Source organism: Gymnoscopelus microlampas (genome assembly GCF_963454915.1).
Source record: "Gymnoscopelus microlampas genome assembly, chromosome: 19".
In the NCBI taxonomy this organism is placed as follows: Eukaryota; Metazoa; Chordata; class Actinopteri; order Myctophiformes; family Myctophidae; genus Gymnoscopelus; species Gymnoscopelus microlampas.
This window is the reverse complement of record NC_139956.1, coordinates 113,929-138,415: the sequence shown is the minus strand read 5'-3', so window position 1 is coordinate 138,415 and position 24,487 is coordinate 113,929. Positions and strand designations below refer to the sequence as shown.

Below are 24,487 nucleotides of genomic sequence, written 5' to 3'. Positions count from 1 at the left end.
ACATTTATTCAACAAAAGGTAACATTTAACGTCTGATAACGTATTAATCATTTCATACAGAATACAGTACAGTGAGAAGCTCAAGTTAAATGGAAATGTCAGTTTTTGCTGCAGTACTGCAGCTTCTCTTATAGCACCGTCGTCTTGTTATTCAAACATGGAGCAACGTAGTGTTCTTAATTGTACAGTACGTGTTTCACCAAATTCATTGTATTGCCGATCTTTGTAATGATGGCTTTTTGCAGTGTATATCATGCACTATTGGCATTGATCCTGACAAAGAAGATGAAGTGATACTTTTGCGATCTCTTAAAATACAGTATATCTATTGCACACTGTAGTCTCAGCCTTTATATAAAACAACAACACGCTCACATGAGCTCCGCCTCTGAGCCTAACGTAAGAGTGATTTTCCTGCATGCCTTGTGAAAAGAACGTCTAGCCATATGATGTATTGTTAGCTTGTACATCAGTTATACTGTCAACATCCGCTGTCACTTCAGTGCCCTGGTGGCCAATATCATTCAGAATGTTCCAGGTACATCTGTCTCATCCATCTATGTCTGTTTGGCTCACTCCATTCTTGTACAGTGAGCTGTGTTAGATGATAGCTTTTTCCTTTTCTTTTTTTTTAAAACTTTTATTTGGCCAAGATGTGTAGTTCATAATCTTTTACACCCCCCGTCTGGGTCATTTATAGGGCTCTTTCCCGCCAAGTCTATAGTGTTAATTATTGTGATTTATGTTGTTAATGTGATTAATCTCAGTTTAGGAAATGTACCACATTTTTCTGTGGTGCTAAAGCTTTATCCTTTCTTGCTTATCTGTTCCTATTTGTCTTTTCTTTATTTTTTTCCTTTCCTTGGGGAACACTCGTTTATGAATTAATTGGTCTATGAATTAGCATTGTGTGCATAAATTAACGTCCCGTTTAGCAAGAGTTTGAGGTATTTGTACTTTGATGAAATGTTTATTGAATTCATAAATGACAAATAATCTCTACTGACAATATTGTCAGTAGAGATTGTCATTTTTTATGAGACATACAGTATCACACACACACACACACACACACACACACACACACACACACACACACACACACACACACACACACACACACACACACACACACACCCTCTCCATCGGATTTTCGGATTTTGAGGGACTTTTCCTTTTTTCCCTTTTTTTCTGTTTTTAGACAATTCTGTAATGATAGATAGATTGCTATTCTAAAGATTCTGTGGCAAGCATTCTGTCTTGGGGGATGACCTCTCACATGTACTATTATGTGGTTGTTTTGTTTCAGTGCATCAGCGGAGGACCATCTTCCCCCAACAGTCCTTGAGACACAGTCTGTTCATGTTGTTCAGCCACTGGGCCGGTCCCTTCAGCATCATGTTCACCCCCCTGGACCGCTACAGCGACCGCAACATGCAGATCAACCGCCATCAATACTGTGCACTCAAGGTACCATTTTTTGGGCATGTCATTATAGACGACAATCGTCAAAAATGTTCAAATATAGTCAAAACGGCAGATCTACAAGCTCACAGCAGACTTGCTGTCTCACTGGCAAGCATTGCCGTGACTTTGTTAAAAACAAATTGCCTGTTTTAAAACATTTATTCAACAAAAGGTAACATTTAACGTCTGATAACGTATTAATCATTTCATACAGAATACAGTACAGTGAGAAGCTCAAGTTAAATGGAAATGTCAGTTTTTGCTGCAGTACTGCAGCTTCTCTTATAGCACCGTCGTCTTGTTATTCAAACATGGAGCAACGTAGTGTTCTTAATTGTACAGTACGTGTTTCACCAAATTCATTGTATTGCCGATCTTTGTAATGATGGCTTTTTGCAGTGTATATCATGCACTATTGGCATTGATCCTGACAAAGAAGATGAAGTGATACTTTTGCGATCTCTTAAAATACAGTATATCTATTGCACACTGTAGTCTCAGCCTTTATATAAAACAACAACACGCTCACATGAGCTCCGCCTCTGAGCCTAACGTAAGAGTGATTTTCCTGCATGCCTTGTGAAAAGAACGTCTAGCCATATGATGTATTGTTAGCTTGTACATCAGTTATGCAGAGCATAAATTAGGCTTTAGATATTGATATTTGGTACAGAATGACAATGCATTTTTCTGTACTCGAAGGTATCGAAGTAGTTAGTCGGTGCCATAATATTATTGCTCACATCGTCATCCATAGCGCTCTTTAGTTTATTTTTTGTCTTTTCTCTTATCTTTGGTCTGTTTGGATTGTTCTGTTTGTAGAGATAACTAGAGACAAATTACATGAGTTGCGATGACGTCTGTTATACTGACATAATGTGTATATCACACAAGTTCATTCATATCACAAGGATGATTAAAATGAACATCATAAAATCATGCAGCCCTGATGTAAAGATCATTTAAATACCATGCACATGTTCTGTACATGGTAGTTCCGATGTACCAACTAACCGTGTCTCTGCCAGGCCATGTCTGCAGTGTTATGTTGTGGACCGGTGGCCGACAACGTGGGTCTCTCGTCTGACGGATACCTTTACAAGTGGCTGGACAACATCCTGGACTCACAGGACAGGAAGGTAAGGGCCTACACACAGTCTCTCCTTTTATACTGTCAATGACTTGAGCTTGGAGGTACAGTAATACCTGTCCTACAGTAGCACTCTGGAATCTTGATGTGTAAATGCTGCTTCCGGTTGGCTAGAAGTAGTGAGGGGTTGGTACAAGAGAAGTTGTCATTCATAATCCTACCAGGAATGATACTGATTCCAGCGCAGACAGGTTTCTCTAATCTAAGATGTGATCAAATTTGACCTTGATTCTTTTTTTTTTTTATTAGGATTTGAAAAGTGTTGTTCAATTACTCAGTAAAATCCTGAGGGTTAATTTAACTCTGATAGTAGAAGATAGTAGATGGAGTAAATGGAAAACAATTACAGCACAAAATGTTACAAGTAACTTTTATGTGTTACTGAATGTTACTGGGAACTTTTTTTATCCTGTGGTGTACCTGTTAGTGAATGTTATTGGTAACGTTTGTTGTGCTATGGTGCATTTGTATTTGTGAATGTTACAGGCAATGTTTGTTGTGCTGTGGTGTGTGTACAGTATGTGTGCTACTGATTAGCACCGGATGATGTTTTATTGTCTTGTGGTGTATTGTGTGCTACCAATACGCTCCTCTGCGCTGTGGTCCCGTCCTCTAGGTGCACCAGCTGGGCTGTGAGGCCGTGATGCTGCTGTTAGAGCTGAACCCAGACCAGAGCAACCTCATGTTCTGGGCCGTGGACCGCTGCTACACAGGCTCCCGGCGCGTGGCCGCCGGCTGCTTCAGAGCCATTGCCAACGTCTTTCACAACAGGTACTGGTGGTGGAAGAAGTACTCTAATGTTTTACTTAAGCAAAAGTATCAATACTGCAATGTAGAAACACTCTGTTACAAGTAAAAGTCTGTTATTCAAAATGTACTTGAGTAAAAGTACAAACGTTTTGGCATCAAAATGTACTTAAAGTACCAAATGTAGAAAGTAGTCATTATGCAGAAGAAGTTTTCAGCTCACAATGCATCGCAACGAATTGTGAGCTTGTAGATCGGCTATTTTCAAAAATCGAAAGTTCAAATAGGGCTGATGTTTTGTAATAATAATCAAAATCTACAAAGTAACTAGTAACTAAAGTTTTCAAATAATTGTAGTGGAGTAAACGTACAATATTTGTCTCTGAGATGTAATGGAGTAGAAGTAAAAGTACTGAAAAATTGGAAATGCTCCAGTAAAGTAAAAAAAATACTTCAATATTGTACTTAAGTACAGTACTTGAGGAAATGTACTTAGTTACTTTCCACCACTGCTGGTGACACACGTCACAGTGGGACTCATTGTACAGACTGTGAATATCTTGGCATTTGACTGGCTGTGATCTGTCCTCCCCTCCAGGGATTACCAGTTTGACACTGTGGTGCTGCTGAACCTCATCCTGTTCAAGGCGGCCGACTCATCCAGGGATATCTACCAAGTTGCCATGCAGCTGCTGCAGGTCAGTCGGGCACACTTATTATTTCAACCGCAGCGTGTTGTTCATTGGGCAGTATTGGCAGTCTTTGTTGTACTGCATGTTTTCTGTCTTAAACACAGTTACAATAACACTATAAACATCTAGAACTTTGTTTAACACAAACTGTCAGTTTAAAACAAATCTTTGCCGGTGGTAAAAACCTCACCGGATAGAGAGGAAAGCAGCACTGGGTTCAGGAAGATAACCCCTCTCTGTGTAGGGAAGAAACGTATATTAGAATAGTCACATCAATGCAACACATTTAAACAACTCATCACATAGCGATGAAATGCAGGAGGTTGCAGTTTTTATTCACATTTTGTTGCTGCTGTGTGTAAATCCAGATCTTGGAGCCCAAGCTCTTCCGTTATGCCCACAAACTGGAGATCCAGAGGACAGATGGGATTCTGACACCACCCTCACCCCTGCCACACCTCTACTCTGTGTCCTACTACCAGCTGTCTGAGGAACTGGCCAGGACATACCCAGAACTCACCCTACCCATCTTCTCAGGTCTCACACACAACTATACACTCATCAAAAACGATCCTGGATTGCGCCTTTTAAAAGGATAAGCAACGCAGATATAGAAATTAGATTAGGAATTGATTCTTTCTTTCAATACATATGCTATATTTGAGAAGTACTTACGTATATTGCTACCATTATTAATGTAATAATTGACGTATTGATTGAATACTTACTATATGACAGACATGTAAACAGCAGGAGGTACAGTCAGACATTTGAGCTAAAAGGAGAACACAAAAAACTCTGTTAAAAGGTATCAATTAAAATCTCTGTTAAAAGCTATCAATCAATCAAAATATAGTTAGACAGGGATATCGAACTGAGATGGAAACCTCATTTGCTCTCCGGCCCTGCTACAAAAAGAAAAACCTGGACAGTCCAGCTAAATGTGGGTGTTAAAGCAGGGACGTGCACAGATAGACTCTAGGTGGTGCTAGAGCACCTGCCCTTTGCCCTCTTGACCAGAAGTGCCCTTTTTAAAAAAATAAAAAAAGTTTTTTTTTTTAGTTTACAGCAGGGGTCTTCAACAGGGGGTCCTCAGAGTTACTACAGGGGGTTCCACCAAATCTTTATGTGATGATTTTTCTTTTTAACATAACCACTCGAAATCTAGCATCCCTTTTCTGAGGAGAACTTTAGCCAAAAATAGCCGATCTACAAGCCCACAGTGGAATAGGTGTAGAGGGAAAAAAGAGCAGACCAAGTAAAAAAAAAAAAGGATAATTTACTTGAGCACCTGCCCCTCAAAATGTCTGTGCAAGCCACTGTGTTAAAGTTTTGGCCATTGCCCTGACTTGCTTCCTCCCTGGCTTGTGGCTTTGTACCCACAGAGGTGAGCCAGCGCATCCAGACGGCTCACCCTGGCGGTCGACAGGTGATGCTGCACTACCTCCTGCCATGGATGAACAACGTGGAGCTGGTGGACTTCAAGCCGGCGGCGCGGCGCGGCGAGGAGTCGGCCGGCGACGAGGAGGACGCGCACGAGCGCGACATGATGATGATGAACAGTCGACGGTGGCTTCGCGGCGAGGGCTGGGGCTCGCCACACGCCACCACCATGGTGCTCAACAACCTCATGTTCATGACCGCCAAGGTGAAGGCCGATAACCCCAACACACACTCACATTTACAATGAACTCCAGTCATAAACTTTATTGTATTTTATTATATATTGTTGTATTATTGTCTTATTATTGTATTTGATTATTCAGGTAAATATTCTCACAATACAATATTGAGAACACACTTTAACCCATTGGAACTGTGTCATTTTTTGATTTGAGCTAAAAAGCATTATTTTACACTTTGGGCTATTCAAAAATAGCAGATATACAAGCTCATAGCGCTATGAGTGCCGCGCTATGAGCTTGTAGATCTGCTATTTTTGAAAAATCGTGAAAATGTGTACAAATCTTTGAATATATATTTTTTAAAGCGAACATTTTTAACTCAAATCGTTGCCTCTGGGGTCCCTGGAACAAAATATTTTGATGGGGGGTCCGCGGCCAAATACATATAATTTTGGGGGTCCTTGACATGAAAAAGATTGAGCACCACTGACATAGAAACATACATTTTTCAGAATACTGTTCAGATTTAGGAGACATGTAGAATCGGCTTCAGGTCTCAATGGGTTAATAATAACCTTTATCAATATATTTATATACAATGCTAAGAAAAAACTTTAATCATAATCTTTGCACTGATTTACAGAATAAATACACTTTTTATCGTTAACCTTTATAATTCAAGTTGATTTACACTTTATCTGAAATAGAAGTGATTCGTTCAGATCCAACAAGAAATGTTTTGTGTGTGTTTTGGGGGCAGGGTACTCAAAGTAAAACACTGATGCATGCCTCCTCAATGCGAAAGAGTGATACATCTCTACTCAGAATGAAAGAGTTTGTTGCATGCCTAGATTGATCCAGGTAGAAGGCTGCTGGCTACAATGTGTCATTGTGATTTCTTCCGGTAATTTCTTATCGTGCCTACTCAAAGCGAAAGAGTGATACGTGTTTGGATGCGTATGAAACGACTGCCAACAAAAGCAGCTCCTATTGTTTACTTTCAGAATGAGAGATTTAGGAGAAAATGATGCGTTGTTATTGAAGCAGTTGGATACAGCGTAGCGATTAAAGGAACACTTTGCCTAAATCCTGTTTACAGCTTCAATACATGCTTAACATGATTATTAACAGTTGTGTTGTGTGTCCGTGTATGCATGTGAGTGGGTGATGGGGATGAGGGAATATAAGGAAATATAAATAAGCATGACATTAAATGTGTGGTGTGTGTTTCCTACTAGTACGGGGATGAGTTTGCCTGGTCGGAGATAGAGAACGTGTGGACCACGTTGGCAGACAGCTGGCCAAAGAACCTCAAGATCATCTTGCACTTCCTCATCAGCATGTCGGGCGTCAACAGTGACCCCAGCCTTCTGCCCTATGTAAGTCACTGTGTATACACTGTACAGCCATAGCCCCATATATACAGTGACTGCATTTACATGCATGGGTTATGGAAATAAGTCAGTTAAGTCAGTTTTTATTTTTTGTTATGGTATTAGGATTATTCTAAATATCCAGTGAGATTGTGACATTAGCACATGCACAGATTTGTAAAAACAGAAATCCAGCTCTGTTAATTGGGCTACACTCAAGGGAAATTCTGGCCAAATTGGACAAAGATCTAATTCTTTCTCATCTTTACCAACAATAGCAAATGTGACTAACAAAGATCTAGATAACTGTTTCAGTTTAGAGTGCCAACGATTATGCATTTTACATATTTGGCAGCCTCCAATGTGTTCCCCTGCCACCAAAAATCATCACTAAATCACTCAAAATATGTTATTTTCCTGTTGTTTGTAAAGTGAAGTCTCCTTGAAGTGGCTGCAAAGCTTGCATCACAACCAACACAAGGCAGTGATGTCTTGAAATGTTTTAATTACAGACATGTAGCATTGCAGAACTAGCAACACCCATTGTCAGTGTATCACCTTGATCCGGGTGATTTCAAACTATTAAAGGGCATCTAAATAGGTCTATACAGTGTGATCACTACCGGTTCCATAGCACCCTATTCACTAACAGTTCCATATCACCCTATAATGAGTGCTTTTTGTTGGTCATCAGGTGAAGCGAGTGGTGGTGTACCTGGGCAGAGATAAGACTATGCAGCTGTTGGAGGAGTTGATGTGTGAGCTGGAGCTGACGGACCCTGTGAGCTCAGCCGTCACTCACATGGACAACCCACCCTACTACCGTATCACCTCCAGCTATAAGATTCCCTCAGTCACCTCAGGTACTGATCCAGAATGCTGCAGCACCTCTAGTCTTCAACCAGCCAATACTTTCACATATCTCCACCGTTTCTGCTACCTTCATTGTTTTCCGGTTGCTGCCTACACCTGAGTACAAAACACTGGCAACCAAAAGCATGGCACCTCCATACCTTGGAGACATGATCCAACCTTGCAACCCTTTCCGCTCACTTAGATCAGCTAACACAGGACTGCTGTACAAGCCTTCCCTAAAATGTCCTAGACTCTTCTCCTTCTTGGCTCCCAAACTGTGGAATAACCTTCCCATTGCAGTCAGAACTGCCGACTCACTCGCAATTTTCTGCTGCAGTCACTCACTTCCTCAACTCCTAGCACTGTACTCTCCCTGTACCCCTTCTTGCCACCCTTTCTTATGATTGATGCTAGTACATATCTTGGTCACGTGTTCTCATGTTTTTGTTCCATAGATTAGTTTTTCTCTTCCACAAATGTTAAGAATGATTTATATAGCATGTTATCAAGACCGATGCTTGGTTTGTTGTTTACCCGGTATCCTAGTTTCTCTGAGGCACTACACTGTTATCTCTGTACTCTATTTATGTCATTATTTACCTTGTTTACTGATAAGAGCTCATGTTTACTCCACTTATTCCGGTCTCGCACTTGTACGCTGCCCTCGATAAGAGCGTCTGCTAAATGCCTAAATTGTACTATTTTAGTAATGTAAGTTTTTACTTGCAAGTCATTTACGCTAGATCTAGGCTGCGTTTCAACTTAGTATGAGATGGTGCAACCTGGCCCAGGACTCACCACGCTGTCAGAAATGATACACAATGATTCCTTGCTGGTGGTGACAGTGCATTTTCTCATCTGTCCTCTCAGGAACAACCTCCAGCAGCAATACCATGGTGCCAGGAAATGACGGTCATCACGACCACAGCAAGATCAAAGACCCGAATATGGAGGACAGGTACAAAAACATCCACTGACCTTTTTTTTTTAAGGCTGGTACCAGCATCACGCTTGCCCTTTATCTGCCATAAATACTTGCTGTTCACATGCAGTTACTTTTTTGGTGTTGTACTGGGTTGCTCTTACCTTGCAGTCCAAATGACCTAGAATAAAGCTCTCAAATGTGGCTTGGGTTAAATTGTAATTGGGTGATAATTCCACTAGAGCAACATTTAACTCACCGATTTAATTTGCAGGGTGAGTTTGAGCCATAACTCACGCAGCTGACATTACATTACATGAAAGATACATTTTTGAGGCATCAGGAGCCATGAGGTCACTTTAAATTCAAGTCACCGTAAATTGAAAATGTGTTCTCAGTCAATGGATGTCCTTTGCTTGCCTGTTAAGATGTATCCTTTTTTCTACATCATTGCTGTCGGCAGAAATCGTGTTTCTCTGTGGTATTTTCATTCCATATTTCACACTACAGTGTCACGGAAAAGTAGCAAAAATAGCCTATCTACAAGCTCACAACGTGCCGTGATGCGACACATTGTAGAGCTTGTAGATTGGCTATTTTTGCCATTATAGTGTGGTTTTATAAATATTGAACCAATGAAAAGAGCTTGTGACTAAATGATAACTACATTGGATCTATTGGAACACAGGTTCTTTTTTCCACATCCTGAGTAACGGTAACGGCGATGGTGCCTGGAGGCTCCTACGAAGAGGAGAAGAGTACGAACACACACTTTAACCACTTAAACCCTTTATGCTGCAAGCTTATAGAATTGTCATTTTTGCTTTATATTGATATATCCTAGATCTCATTGCATCCTCTTAGATGTAAACAGAATCAAACCATTCTAGATGGGGAATCTACTTTATATACAAGGAGACATCACTTTGTATGATAATCACAATGAAATATCTGGTTTGTCTGGACAGCCCATTTTAACAAGGGTGATTTTGGACATCTCATCTGTTTTTTTAAGTCTGGATCAGACGAACAGATCTGAACCCATTTGATTTGGCATTAGGGGCCTGTTATATATGTCTACACTAATATATATATATATATACAAATATATTATATAGGAGCACCACATTTTCTCTCATCAAATTAAAGCTCCATTACAAATTTCCATGAAATATTGGTACATCTAGAGTTGATCTAGTGTACCATCATGTGTGATAATGACCTGTGTGTGTTTGTGTGTGTGTTTTCAAGGTGACTCCATGCCTCTGTACGCCAACTGGCGTCTGAAGGTGATGGACCACAACCGGCCCGAGCCTCTGCCCTTCCCTCCTACTGGAGGCTGCCTGAAACCATGAAACCAACACCCCTGCTGTTCCCCTGCACAGGTAACACACACACGCACGCACGCACGCACGCACGCACACACACACACACACACACACACACACACACACACACACACACACACACACACACACACACACACACACACACACACACACACACACACACACACACACACACACACACACACTGTTCCCCTGCACAGGTACCACAAACGCACACGCTCTATTCCCCTACACAGGTAACACACACACACACACACACACACACACACACACACACACACACACACACACACACACACACACACACCTGTTGTTCCCCTTCTCACGTACAACACACACACACACACACACACACACACACACACACACACACACACACACACACACACACAAACATCTTATCTACAATCCATAACAAAATAACTTATAAAAAACAAACAAATAAATAATATATATTAAGAGATATCTTGCCAAGTATGTAACTGTTAATTTGTGTATTTGTTTAATTTGACTGGACTTTGGAATTAGAATGTTAATTCTAAGTCTTTTTGTACTAATTTATTCATTTTTATTTATTTTATAATTTAATTTGTATTTTTAGTTGTATGTATTGTATGTATGTCTGTATTGTCTTTGCTATGCTCAGGACCCCAGGAAGACTAAAGGCTCATTCATATGTCTATGGGGATCCTTTAATAAACATAAACACTGTTCCCCTCCTTAAGTACAACACACGACACCCGTCCTTAACCTCTCTCACTGTCACATACTGTAACTGCAGCGTCCCGCTGTCAATTCGGCATTTTTTCTCTGTTTTCCAGGTGTAACATCGCTGTCATCCTTTTTACGGACCTCATTGTGGATCACGGGGTCAAAGTAGAGTGGAGCGCCTACCTGCACCTCCTGTTGCACGCCATTTTTATAGGTAAACACACCTGTTGTTGCACGCCATTTTTATAGGTAGACACACCTGTTGTTGCACGCCATTTTTATAGGTAAACACACCTGTTGTTGCACGCCATTTTTATAGGTAAACACACCTGTTGTTGCACGCCATTTTTATAGGTAAACACACCTGTTGTTGCACGCCATTTTTATAGGTAAACACACCTGTTGTTGCACGCCATTTTTATAGGTAAACACACCTGTTGCGCACCATTATCTGCCTTGTTAATTTTACAAATCAAGGCAGATACTGAAAAGGCGTACACTCAGTACCTTCCATGCATTTACACAGGAGCTTCCTTGTTTGTGGAGGCAGTCGCAGCGATTGCTTTCTTGTAGAAATCATTCTTGTTTTGAAAACGTTTTAATTGAGATGTGTTACCAGTTTGGTAACCGTTTTTGAGAAACAATAAGTGAGGCCGTTATTTGCTGTGATTTTGGAACAGGTAATGTTTCTTTTTTAGGCCCTCTGCTTCGCATAACCACATGCCTTCGCTGTCCTAAAATCCATGGTAAACCATGGCCTCTTGTGGTTTATTATTGCTTAGTATGTAAGCAACGAGAACGAGTTGTACTCAACCTGTCATGGTGACTTTTCGGACACTTTGGCCTGCGTTCTCCCTCCAGGGTTTGATCACCAGCATCCAGAGGTCTATGAGCATTGCAAGCGCCTACTGCTCCACTTGTTGGTCGTGCAGGGAGCAAACAGCAGTGTCCAGTCCCTGGCCACGGTGCTGCTCCGCAACAGGGAGTACAACGACCCCCGAGTCCTGACTGTGAAGCCCGTCACCCCCGAGTTCAACCTCACAGGTCAGGCTCCAGTAGCTGACAGCAGCTCCATTAGCTGCTGAGGAGTAAAAGTGTACTGTTTTTGTAATTGCGTCGCAAGATCACTAGGTGGCAGCAAAAGTCAGCTCTCTCACTGAGTGTCTCACACAATGTAAGGAAATGTTATTTCACCAACAACAATTTTGAGGTATTTTTACTTTACTGGAGTAATTCCAGTTTTCAGTACTTTTACTTCTACTGCACTACATTTCAGAGGCAAATATTGTAGTTTTACGCCTCTACAATTATTTGAAAACGAGTTACTAGTTACTTTGTAGATTTTGACTATAATTACAAAACATACATTAACCACTTCAGCCCTATATACATCTGCTATTTTCAAAAGATTTTTCTACAATTTATACATTTGAAAACTTGTGAAATGGGATATTCTGCGTAATGAGTACTTTCCACTTTTGGTACTTAAAGTACATTTTGACACCAATACTTATCTACAGTACTTTTACTCAAGTAAATTTTGAATTCCGGACTTTTACTTGTAACAGAGTATTTCCACATTGCAGTATTGATACTTTTACTAAAGTAAAACACGCGAGTACTTCTTCCATCACTGGCTGTGACGTGTGTGTTTTTTTCTCCCCCATACAGGAGTGCAGGACTTCATGCCACATCACGAGCATCAGCCGTCGCCAATGACGGACTCGGGTCTGAGCTCCAGCTCCACCTCATCCAGCATCAGCCTGGGAACGGGGGCTGCGACTCTGTCCCACCTCAGCCCCACCCTCCTCAGCGAGGTGGACGTCACCGACGAGAAGCCCTCATCAAGTTTGTCACCTCCAGGTGAGAACGGCCACACATAACGGCCGCTGAGAGTACAGCAGACCGTATCGGAGTGGACTTCAGTTTGAGCTTTAGTTCGTTTCACACGTGTAATAAGAAGGTTTAGTTTTGGCTTTAGGAATTGGCTAGTTCTAGTTTTTCAGAGATTATGAGGAAAGCCTTGTTTTATAGAAGCTGAAAAAAGGTAGGATGAAAGAATTCATGAACGCTGGAAAAACTCAAATGAAGATGATTTTGTTACAATTTTAGTTTTAGTTAGTCTTAGTTTGTTTTGTGTAATTCATTTTAGTTTGGAGTTAGCCTTCAGATTGTTTTTATTTTAGTTTCAGTTAACCCATTGAGACATGAAGCCGATTCTACATGTCTCCTAAATCTCAACAGTTTTCTGAAAAATGTTTGTTTCTATATCAGTGGTGTTCAATCTTTTTCATGTCAAGGACCCCCAAAATTATATGTATTTGGCCGCGGACCCCCATCAAAATATTTTGTTCCAGGGACCCCCAGAAGCAACGATTTGAGTAAAAAATGTTCGCTTTAAAAATATATATATTCAAAGATTTGCACACATTTTCACGATTTTTCAAAAATAGCAGATCTACAAGCTCGTAGTGCGGCACTCGGTGCCGCGCTATGAGCTTGTATATCTGCTATTTTTGAATAGCCCAAAGTGTAAAATAATGCTTTTTAGCTCAAATCTAAAAATGACACAGTTCCAGGTCTTAATGGGTTAATACAAATATTTTTTATACTTAGTTTCGGTTTCCTATAATAACCATGCCTGGGACTAACATATTGGTGTGTCAGTGTTCATCATCATCATCATCCTTGTTACCATGACTAATTTCTTCATCCCACTCGTGTGTTTGCTTTCATGCTCACAGCTATGTCTGAACGGATCTGGTATTGTCACATCGCATGGCTTTTTCGTTTGTGTGGTTTGACTTTTGATATGTTACACATGGTTTTGATTTGACTGTACGTGATAAACTCATAATAGAGGTGGTGGGGGTGGTGACGTGTGTCTGGCTGTCTGCCCTCCTAACATGGGTTGTGTGTGTGTGTTTGTCTGGTGTAGGAAGCGCGGTCCGCTGTGGAACCACGAGGACGTCTCTCCCAAGAACCCCAACATCAAGAGCGCCGATCAGCTCAGCGTCTTCCTCCGACATGTAGTGACTGTGTTTAAACAGTCACCGGCAGGTCAGTATTGTCTTATATGGTCTTGGTCTTGTCCGTAGCTAGTCTCGCAAACCGCAGGACCGACCTAGGCACCACATTTGTTGTGCACACTGTCATTAGGCTAATTCTTGTCCACATATGCTCTATACTTTTATAATGAAAGTGAAAGGGGCTCGGATTGTCCTAATTTGGGCACGGGTGACATCAGTTTAGTACCGAATTCTACGACTGCCTGTCTAAGAATAACTATTATATAGTACCTTTTATTGAAAGGATAGCCCCTTGAGATGTTTCATCTCATTTTAGAGAGGGTCCTCTTTACAGAAATACAAAGAAATACAATGGACGATACAATACAACAGATACATCCATGCAAGCTGTACATAAACAGGACAAAACAAACGTGACAAAACAAAACACAAACATAAGACATATGCTCTCCTGAAACTGGCCGCTCCCACCCCGCCTGAATACTAACAAGTTAACAGACTTCATGCATTAATAATGTAGACATGTAAGGCTTAGAGAACAAAAACAGGAGTAGGAGCTACAGACATTATATACATGCACATGCGGTAAACATGCAATGACATGCCCAGGCAGATACACGTAATTCAGTCATGCACATGCGGTATATAACTCATTCACAGGATAGATTGTAAGAAACAGAAATCAATCAGAAGCAAGAACAGGTTATTTGCAGATGTGTAAAAATGGATGCTTTAAAAGTATTAGAGGAGTTAATAGATCTAAGGGAACTGGGGAGATCGTTCCAATCGGATGGGGCTTTATATTTAAAGGCACGTCGGCCAACTTCTTTATCGATTCTGGTAGGGATAATGAAGTAAGGGTACTCTGTATTTCTTAGGCTGTATGGTGAGCTAAAGGGACGTAGATATTGTTTTAAATAGTGAGGATAATTAAAGTATATACATTTGAAAAGAAATATCAGCCAGTGAGAGTGTCTTCTAGATGCGGGTGTTAACCAATTAAGCGACTCGTACATGATACAGTGGTGGGTTCTGTAAGGACACCTCAAAATAAATCGGCAAAGACTGTTGTAGATTACATTAAGGGGATAGAGGTTTGTATCCGAGGTATTCTGGTATATAATGTCTGCATAGTCTAATATTGGTAATAATAATTGTGAGATTACTCTTTTTCTAATCTGAGAAGTGAAGCAGTTAATGGACCGGTATAATATTTTCAGGCTGAAGTTTATTTTCTGTACCACTGAGTTTATGTGTGTCTTGAAAGAGAGCTGAGAATCGAGCCAGAGGCCCAGATATTTAAACTCCTCAACTCTCTCCAACTGTGTTCCATCTGAAAAGTGAAGAGATAAAGGCAGGGAAAATGGTTTGGTAGAGAAGAGCATACTGACGGACTTTTTTCTGTTCAGCAACAGTTTGTTGTGATGAAACCATCTCTGGACAGAGTCGAAGTCAGCCTGTAGTGTGCACTGGATTTGTGATATATTTGAGTGAGGGAAATACAGTACTGTGTCATCAGCATATAATTGTATATGGGTGTTAGAGCAGATTGTAGGCAGGTCGTTAATAAAAATAGAAAACAGTAGCGGCCCCAGGGACGAGCCCTGGGGTACGCCCTTATCCATCGTCATGAAGTCTGACTGAGTGCCATGATAGGAAACACATTGACGTCTGTGGTGGAGATATGAGTTGAACCATAATAGAGATTGTCTTGAGAGACCGATAGCATACAGTTTGTCCAAGAGAAGATAGTGATCAACCATGTCAAAAGCTTTAGTAAGATCAATAAAAATTGCACCCGTAAGCATACTGTCGTTAAATGAGGAGAACAGATCATTTGTGAATTTCAGAAGTGTAGTGGTCGTGGAAAAGTTAGGTCTGAAGCCGGATTGGAATGGAGATAGGAGGTGGGAGTCATTAAGGTATTTTGATAATTGGTTAAAAACCAGTTTTTCAAAAATTTTGACTATACAGGCTGATAATTATCCAGATGAACGGCATTGTCAGTGATATTGTTTGTTAACCATGTCTCGGATATTGTAATTACATTAGGTTTGTTATATACAACCCAAGCCCGTAATAGATCGATTTTAAGGAATAGGCTCCTAATATTCACATGAATAACATGTAGGCCTTTCATGGTATTAGTCATAAGTAAAAGGAGTTAAAGGGATCCATCATGAATATACATGAGAAAAACATTTGACAGGGCTGGAGGTAGAGTGAGCAGCAGACGGGAGAGCAACAAGCACACACACCCACACACACACACAACACACACACGCACGCGAACACGCACACACAAAGAACAAGAATAAAGACAGAAAATAAAGACATAGCGGAGCAAAAACCATATGGAGCTGCAGAGCTCAGTCTGCAAATAGTATAATTCAGGGTTATAACTAGACCAATATACCCTTTTCGATAATACTCATTGTGGCATTGGGCTTACATTTTCCTCAATTTTGCCCATAGTAGGTCAAAAATAAATAAATAAAATTAAATAAATAAAGTAAAATAAATATATATATATAAGTATATTTAACAGAATAAAAATAGAAAAATAAATAAAATAGATAAATAAATAATAGTATATATATATATAGATAGATCGAGTTTACGCCATTTTGCAGCAGATGCCTATTGCTTTATGGCAAGAAATTTGCGACATTTTATCCCATTGGCTTTATTATGCCTTAAGCGAACTGCTTTACGGTGGATAGCAATGGCGTTCAACGCGTCCAGCAGCAGCAAGCAGTTACAGCATAAACAAAAATCAGTTTGAGTCTCAAAAACTGAACGAAAAGTTCTGTTTGCAACAGGGCAAGTAAATATAAGAAACAACAAAAATCAGTCATGGGCTGCAGACAAAGGAGAAGTGATGGCCAAATGCATTACAGATTATAGAAGGATGATCAGTTAGGTTGTTGGGTTGTGCATATGTTCCTTAGCTTTTTGTAAATATTCCAATCAACAGGATCAAATTGTCAAGCGATATTTTTCCCAGGCATTATCTCTTTGTTTAGAATGACGTATGGGCTTACCAGTGATCTGGGGCAGATGTCTGCAACTAAAATATTTGCTTTGATAAGATCTATAAACATTGACCCGTAAGCATACTGTCACTAGATGAAGAGAATAATTTCATAGGGATACAACTAGACCAATATGAGCATTTTTTATTAAACTCATTTTGGCAATGGGTTTAAACTTTACTCCATTTGCCCATAGCTGGTCAAAGAGAGAAATAATGTTTAAAGGAAAAAAAAAAGAAGGAGAGGAAAAGAAAAATAATATATATATAGATCGTGAGAGATCGGATTTACGGCATTTTGCGACAGATGCCGCTTGCTTTACGGCAGCAAATTTGCGACATTTTGCAACAGATGCCACTTGCTTTACTTTAAGCGGCCTGCTTTACGGCAAATAGCAATGGCGTTCCACGCGTCCAGCAGCAACAACAAGCCGTTACAGCAAAAAATAGTTAAACAAAGTCAGTATGAGTCTCAAAACTGAACGAAAAGTTCTGTTTGCAACAGGGCAGGTAAATGTCAAAACAAAGAAGCAGTCATTGTATAATGAGCCAGATGAGGAAAAAGAAAAACGGAATGTATCACCAGTTTAGGGGGATTTCATCGGCGTGTCGTGGAGGAAAGCCTCAGCGTCTTCGGGACTGGAGAAGAATGTGGATTTACCGTCGATGAGTACTCGGAACCTAGCAGGATAGAGTAAGGAGTATGAGATGCCCCGTTCTAGGCATTTCTTCTTCACTGGATCGAACAGCCGGCGTTTCTGCAGCAAAGCAGCGCTGTAGTCGGGGTAGATATGGATGCGAACACCATTGAAGACCAGCTCCTTCTTCTCCCGGGCAAGACTCAGGATCCTCAGCTTATCCTGGAAATTAAGGAATTTCACCAGGATTGGCCTCGGGCCAGCTGTGGAGTCCTGTCGTCGAGCCGTTGGAGTGCGATGTATCTTCTCCAGGATGGGGGGGGGCCGGGAAGTTCTCCTTGCCGAGGAGATGTGGAATCAGCTGGTCCATGAAGCCCCTGATGTCGCGGCCTTCCGCCTGTTCAGGAACATGCAGAAATCTGAGGTTCGAGGCCCGGCTGCGATTCTCAGCTTCGTCGGCCTTCTCCAACAGGTAAAGGTTATCTTTCTCCAGCTTTTTAACCCGAGTTTCAAGTTCTGTTATATTATCCTGATTAGAGCTGACTCTTTGTTCGAGCTCTTCAACTTGGTCACCAAGCGTGGATAGCTTTCCTTCAATAGTGTTTAGACTCGTTTGAATCTTGTCCATTTTGGTGTCAAAATGGGAAAGCATTTCGGCCTTCATTTGCTGAAGGGCAGCCCAGATGGTCTGGTTGGATCCCAGTGTTTGATCCATGACTGGGTCAGATCAGTTTGGGCACGCTCGGTTATCTTACGATAATATGATCAAGTCTTTAGGAACTGGGTTATTAAAGTAAGAGTTGAGAATAAACAGGACTAAAATAGAGGTAGTAGAGGTCAAATAATGATGGTAAGGGTGCAGACTGAGGCTTCAGCAAACGCTCCTGCTCACACCACGGCGGCCATCTTTCCAAAGTAAATGACGATTCAGTGAATGACTATTCAGATCATAGATTTCACTCTCTCCACTTTTTAAACATTCTCTCATTAGGCCAACTTCTATCTACCTAGCCAGTGAAATAATGGTGAAATTAAACTGTTAATCAGTTCACCAGTCACACTAACGGGTATGCTTCCTTCCCATCAGGCTTCCAGCTAGAGCAGGGATGGCAAACTCATTTTAGCTCAGGGGCCACATGGAGGAGGGCCAGAGGGCCAGAGGGCCGGACTGGTACCGGACCGGTACCGGACCGGTAAAATCATGGCATAATAACTAATAATAACAATAACAACAACTTCAGATAGTTTTCTTTGTTTACTTTACTTAGTCTTAGTTAGTACAAGCACATTCTGAAAATGTAAACTTCACAAATAGGGATGGCCAAATGGAGACATTTTATTAACCGTTTACCTACCGTTAGGCCTTACCGATTACCGATTTTTTTTTTTAGTGCCAAAATACATTTTATTTCAAAGGGCCAAGTCTACACAGTTTTTTTTGTGTCTCCAGCAGAGTTTCTAGTGTCTCTATCTCTCTCTGGAAGAGGTTGCACATGAACTCTGCAGCCGCACTGAGGCGCTCCAACACAACACAAACAATACCAAAAGACGAGGAAGAAGAAGAGGAAAGTGGAAGTTACGTGTGGTTGCAGGTGTAGACTTGGCCAAAAAACAATTAAAACATTTTTGGAACTTTTTTTTTTTTTTTATACTTTGCAAAATCATCTCGCGGGCCGGATTAAACTAGTTAGCGGGCCTGATCCGGCCCGCGGGCCGTATGTTTGACATCCCTGAGCTAGAGTCACTGCTGAGTGAAGTAGCCCTCCAGACAGCTCTGTCGTGCTCTTCTCGCCACTATGCCGGCCGCTCCTTCCAGATCTTCCGGGCTCTCAAGCAGCCCCTGAAAGCCGCCACGCTGTCTGACGTCCTCTCACGCCTGGTGGAGACCGTAGGAGACCCCGGAGAGGAGGCCCAGGTAAGAAGAACATCACAACCAAAACGCTGCTCATGCTGAATGATTTATGTGTCTAAAATGAAATATTTCTGTTCAGAGAGCAAACAGGTGCCTCTCTGGCCTGGATGGAGAGTGAAGCAATGTATCTGTTGTGTTAGGAGCCTTGTGAGGGTCTGTGTGTGTGTGTGTGTGTGTGTGTGTGTGTGTGTGTGTGTGTGTGTGTGTGTGTGTGTGTGTGTGTGTGTGTGTGTGTTTGTATCTGATAGGATGACCTCTGCTCTTCTCTCTCTCCTCAGGGTTTTGTAATAGAACTGCTGTTGACCCTGGAGTCGGGCATCGACACACTGGCAGACACCGTCAAGAACTATGACCTCCTCACTGCCTTAGCACAGTAAGTCTGCTCAAAAGCCAGAGCTATATCCAATTCTCCAGTATGAGAGACATTTTAAACAAATGAAAAATGTTTTAAGCAGATACTAACTGGTAGCTGCAATCCAGAACTTATTTTGAAAAATAAAATGTTAGTTTAACCAATCTGTATGGGGGAGAGTGTGTTAATACATGTAACTAGTACACTGAAGGTGGTCTCCCTTGAGACATACAGACCCTGGTGTCAGTTAGGACACCTAACTAGTTGACAAGTAGCACCGCCTTAGGCACAATTTCTCCCCTGGCCAAGCAGGGATTGCCTCTTGTTTGAGCGTTAGACATTAAGGTCTCTCATGCGGGAGAATCAAGGCTAGATAAAAGTTCAGGTTGCATTTTTCATTAAAAAAACTGCTTAAATGTTTATATTGCAGGACCCCTACCCACGATCACCTATTATTGGGAGCCAAGTTTGCAGCCAACAGGAAAAGCACGGGACAGATAAACCTGAGCAGCGGGGGTCTGTTCAACTATGCCCACTACGGCCACGGCCACAGCAACTCGCTCCGCGCCAGCCTGATGGGCGAGCAGCGGAAGGCCGACCGGAAGAAGATGGAGGAGGATGAGAAACAGACACACATCCATGATGGAGACACCAGCTTCAGGTTGGAACACAATGTTCTCTGAGAGTCTTTTCAGAACCATGAACCTCAGCTCCAGACAAAGCTCCTGGAACACAAACATTAATTTTGTTAAAGAAGTTTGATTTGAAAATTTTATTGGAGGATAAACCCCTTGAGATGCAGCATCTCGTCTTCCAGGGGGTCCTCAGGCACAACACACAAACATTGATACAAAACAATCACGTAACATTCAACAACAACAAAACATACACATATAGGGCTCTCACACCATCCCAGACCAGTCTACATCTGTTACGCTATAATAAAAATAATAGTAATCAAAATAATAATAATACAAATACAAATTAAAAAATAAAATAAAATAATAATAAAACAATCAATTATGAAAATAAATAAATAATAATAAATAAAATAAAATAAATCAAAAGCAAGAACAGTTAGATTTTAGGGAATCAAGCAGAGTTATTTTGAAAACAGAAAAAGAAATAATTGATCTAAGTAAAGTGGATAAATTGTTCCAATCAGAAGGTGCTTTAAACTTAAACGAACGTCTCCCAATTTCTTTGTTTATACCGACAGGTAAAGGGTATCTTGAATTGAACGGACGTAAAAGATCTTTCAGATAAGAAGGATAATTAAAGTAAATACATTTAAAAACAAAAAGCAACCAATGAAAATGTCTCCTATCCTGAGGAGATAACCAGTTTAACGTATCGTACAGAACACAATGATGTGTACTGTAAGGACACCTGAGTACAAATCTACATATATTATTGTAAACTACATTTAACGAATGAAGATGTGTCCCAGAGGTGTTCTGATAAAGGATGTCACAATAGTCAATGATAGGAAGTAGAAGCTGCTGAACAATATGTTTTCTTATTTGAAAAGTAAAACAGTTTATTGATCTATACATTAATCTGAGACCATTATTTACTTTACTCCTAACAGAATCGATATGGGGCTTAAAAGAAAATTCAGAATCTAACCAAAGTCCTAAGTATTTGAATGTTTCCACTGTTTTAAGGGGAGAGCCATCTGTAAAACAAATAGATAATTCAGAGGATGTACGGTTAAGAAAGTACCGAGTACCAAACACCATGCTGCACGACTTCTGCTTGTTTAATATAAGATTATTATTTAAAAGCCATTTTTGAACCAAATTAAATTCCGTTTGCAAGGAGCTTTGAATTTTATGTATATCACAATCAGATGTATAGATAGCTGTGTCATCAGCATATAACTGTATGGAGCAATTTGTACATATTTTGGGAAGATCATTAATAAAAATGGAAAAAAGTAAAGGACCTAAGATTGATCCTTGTGGAACACCCTTTTCTACCACCAAGAAATCCGATCTAACATTGTTAAAAGAAACACACTGACGACGATTATGAAGGTAAGAACTAAACCAAAGTAATGCCTGACGAGAAAGACCAAAATCATAAAGTTTATCCAAAAGAAGATAATGATCAACTAAATCAAAAGCCTTAGTTAACTCAATAAAAATAGAACCTAATAATTTACCCTTATCTAAAGCGGAGTATACGTCATCTGAAAATTTAACAAGAGCAGTAGTAGTGGAAAAATTGGAACGGAAACCTGACTGAAATGGGGATAAAATATTGAGATCATTAATATATTGAGATAATTGATTAAAGATGAGCTTCTCAAATATTTTTGCCGTTGCACAGATAATAGAAATAGGTCTATAATTATTAACCTCTAAAGGATCACCACCTTTAAAGAGTGGAGTGACCTTTGCACATTTCCAGATTGATGGAAGTTGATAAGTAGATAGGGACAAATTAAATAAATCGGCAAGGGGGAAAATGAGAACTTGAGAAGCTAATTTAATAAACTTGGCCTCTAATCCATCTGGACCAGAGGCACATCCAACCTTAAGATCTGAAATAACTTGTGAAATTTCCGTAGGTAAAATTCGTCTAAATGCAAATGAACCATTAATAGGACTACTAACATGATTATTTAAATAAGGAGAATCAAAAGAATAAGAATTACTAACAGAAGAAAAATAACGATTAAACACATCAGAGATCAGAGCAGGGTCATGGACAACTTCATCATTTACACGAATCTGCGGAACAGAGTTTTTCCTTGGATTAAGAATACTATTCAACTTATTCCAAAACTGTTTTGGATTTTTGAAATCTTGTGAAAGTCCATTCCTATGAAAATTAGCCTTGGCATTTCTGGTCTGTGTTTTACAAATATTTCTCAAATGTTTGTAAGAGTCCCAGTCAACTGGGTCCCGAGTAGATCTGTGTTTTTCCCAAGCCGTATCTCTACGTTTAAAGAGACCTATGAGATCTGAATTGATCCATGGTAAATGTCTACCTTTAACTCTTACTGTTTTCCAAGGGGCATGTTTATCAATAACTCTCACAAATTCATCTAAAAGAAAGTTCGAGGCATCCTCAACAAAAGGAATCAACTGAAACCTATTCCAGTCCACTGAAACAACATCATGAATAAAATTATCTGTATTTATGTTTCTGCACTGTCTCATATTTATGTATTTTGGAGGAAGACGGGGAATTCTTATCTTCCAAACACAAAATATCCCAGAGTGGTCACTAAAACAATCTGAGAGGACCCCTGATTTAACGATCCTATCTGGGTGTGAAACAAATATTAAATCTAATAGAGTTGATGTTGTTTCAGTTACTCTGGTCGGCTCAGTGATAAGTTGAGTTAAGTTTATATTGTCGAATAATTTTTTCTCATTTGCAGAGAAACGAGGGAGCCAATTCCAATTAAAATCCCCTAAAAATATTAATTCCAAGGGACAATTAAGAGAGTTGATTGTAGACAATATAGATCTGACGGATTCCACAGGAGCTGATGGGGGCCTATAAAAATTACCTATTATTTACAAAAGTTAAATTGTCTGAGGAAAAGCATCATTTTCATTATTTTTATCAGGTGAAAACAAGTCAGTCAGCTCCATATAATAATCATAATAATAGTAATAATATCTGGAATTTATATAGTGCTTTTCTAAGTACTCAAAGACACTTTTATGGCCACAAAAGGGGGGTTATATCCTACGTGAAAGCTTCCTGTACCCCCTACTTCCTAAAGGACCCCCAGATGGACACAGGTCCATTAGGCAGCTAAACCTTGAACATGATGTGAACATACATGTTACATCATTATCAGAGCTAAAGTTACCCTTCAGTTTGTTTATCTATCACAGGTTCTGTTATAATGTAGCATTTGAAGAAATATTTGGCCTTAAATGTAATTTAGACCCTCATTTGTAAATAGAGAATTAAATATAAGATAAATAAGTATTTCAGTCAGACAACATTTGGATTGGATAAGAATATATTTAAGCAAGCTTGAGCATAGATATAGAAAGCATGAGGAAGCATAGTTTGGCGTCAGGCATCTGAATCCATTCATTCCCTGTAAGAATAACATTCTAATGAATGTTACATGCCAAATAGCATTTACAGGGAATGAATTAAACCCCCATGGGGATCTAGAAACAGAACCTACAGGTGGATGCCGGGGAGGCGGTGGGATGAGATTTTTCATGGTAGCAGCATACGTAGCAAGCAAAGGCAGCAGATCCGGCAGGATCTCAGTAACAGATCAGCAGCAGGTACGGCACGTCAGCCCAGCAGAAGAGCGCAACTAGAATGAACAGGTAGGCAGAGCAATGCTTATAACCCACCGACCAGGAGAAAAATGCATGTGACTTAGTCACCTGATCGGTTGGCCCAATCCCTGAGTTGCCTGGCCTGAACTAGCTCCGTAAACTGTGCCTCATTTAATAAAATGGTGGTCAGTGTTGTCAGTGAGCCTCTATTCTGGTTAACCTCCCAGACACTGGTCTTGTCCCAACTGTCTCATCACCTGGGGTGTAATGTATATTGGTTATTGATCATGTTTGTATTCATAGACAAAGAGCTATAGGACAGTTTGTTCTCTAAACTCAAGGCTCATCGGGGCTGAAGACATG

The 24,487-nt window shown here is 40.4% G+C and overlaps 1 pseudogene across 1 annotated transcript in view; it reads left to right on the top strand.

Moving 5' to 3' along the window:
- The window catches only part of LOC311035140 (protein furry homolog-like), a 40,454-nt pseudogene extending 19,915 nt beyond the window's left edge, over positions 1–20,539 (top strand). The window contains exons 19-36 of the transcript in view: positions 1,310–1,470; positions 2,496–2,606; positions 3,234–3,388; positions 3,963–4,062; positions 4,425–4,593; positions 5,442–5,704; positions 6,920–7,060; positions 7,749–7,917; positions 8,780–8,884; positions 9,542–9,589; positions 10,083–10,216; positions 11,002–11,105; positions 11,753–11,935; positions 12,563–12,754; positions 13,830–13,960; positions 19,332–19,507; positions 19,783–19,877; positions 20,287–20,539. The product of the transcript in view is annotated as a protein furry homolog-like (transcript). The remainder of the gene's footprint in view (positions 1–1,309; positions 1,471–2,495; positions 2,607–3,233; positions 3,389–3,962; positions 4,063–4,424; positions 4,594–5,441; positions 5,705–6,919; positions 7,061–7,748; positions 7,918–8,779; positions 8,885–9,541; positions 9,590–10,082; positions 10,217–11,001; positions 11,106–11,752; positions 11,936–12,562; positions 12,755–13,829; positions 13,961–19,331; positions 19,508–19,782; positions 19,878–20,286) is intronic.
- The last annotated feature ends 3,948 nt before the right edge of the window (positions 20,540–24,487 follow it).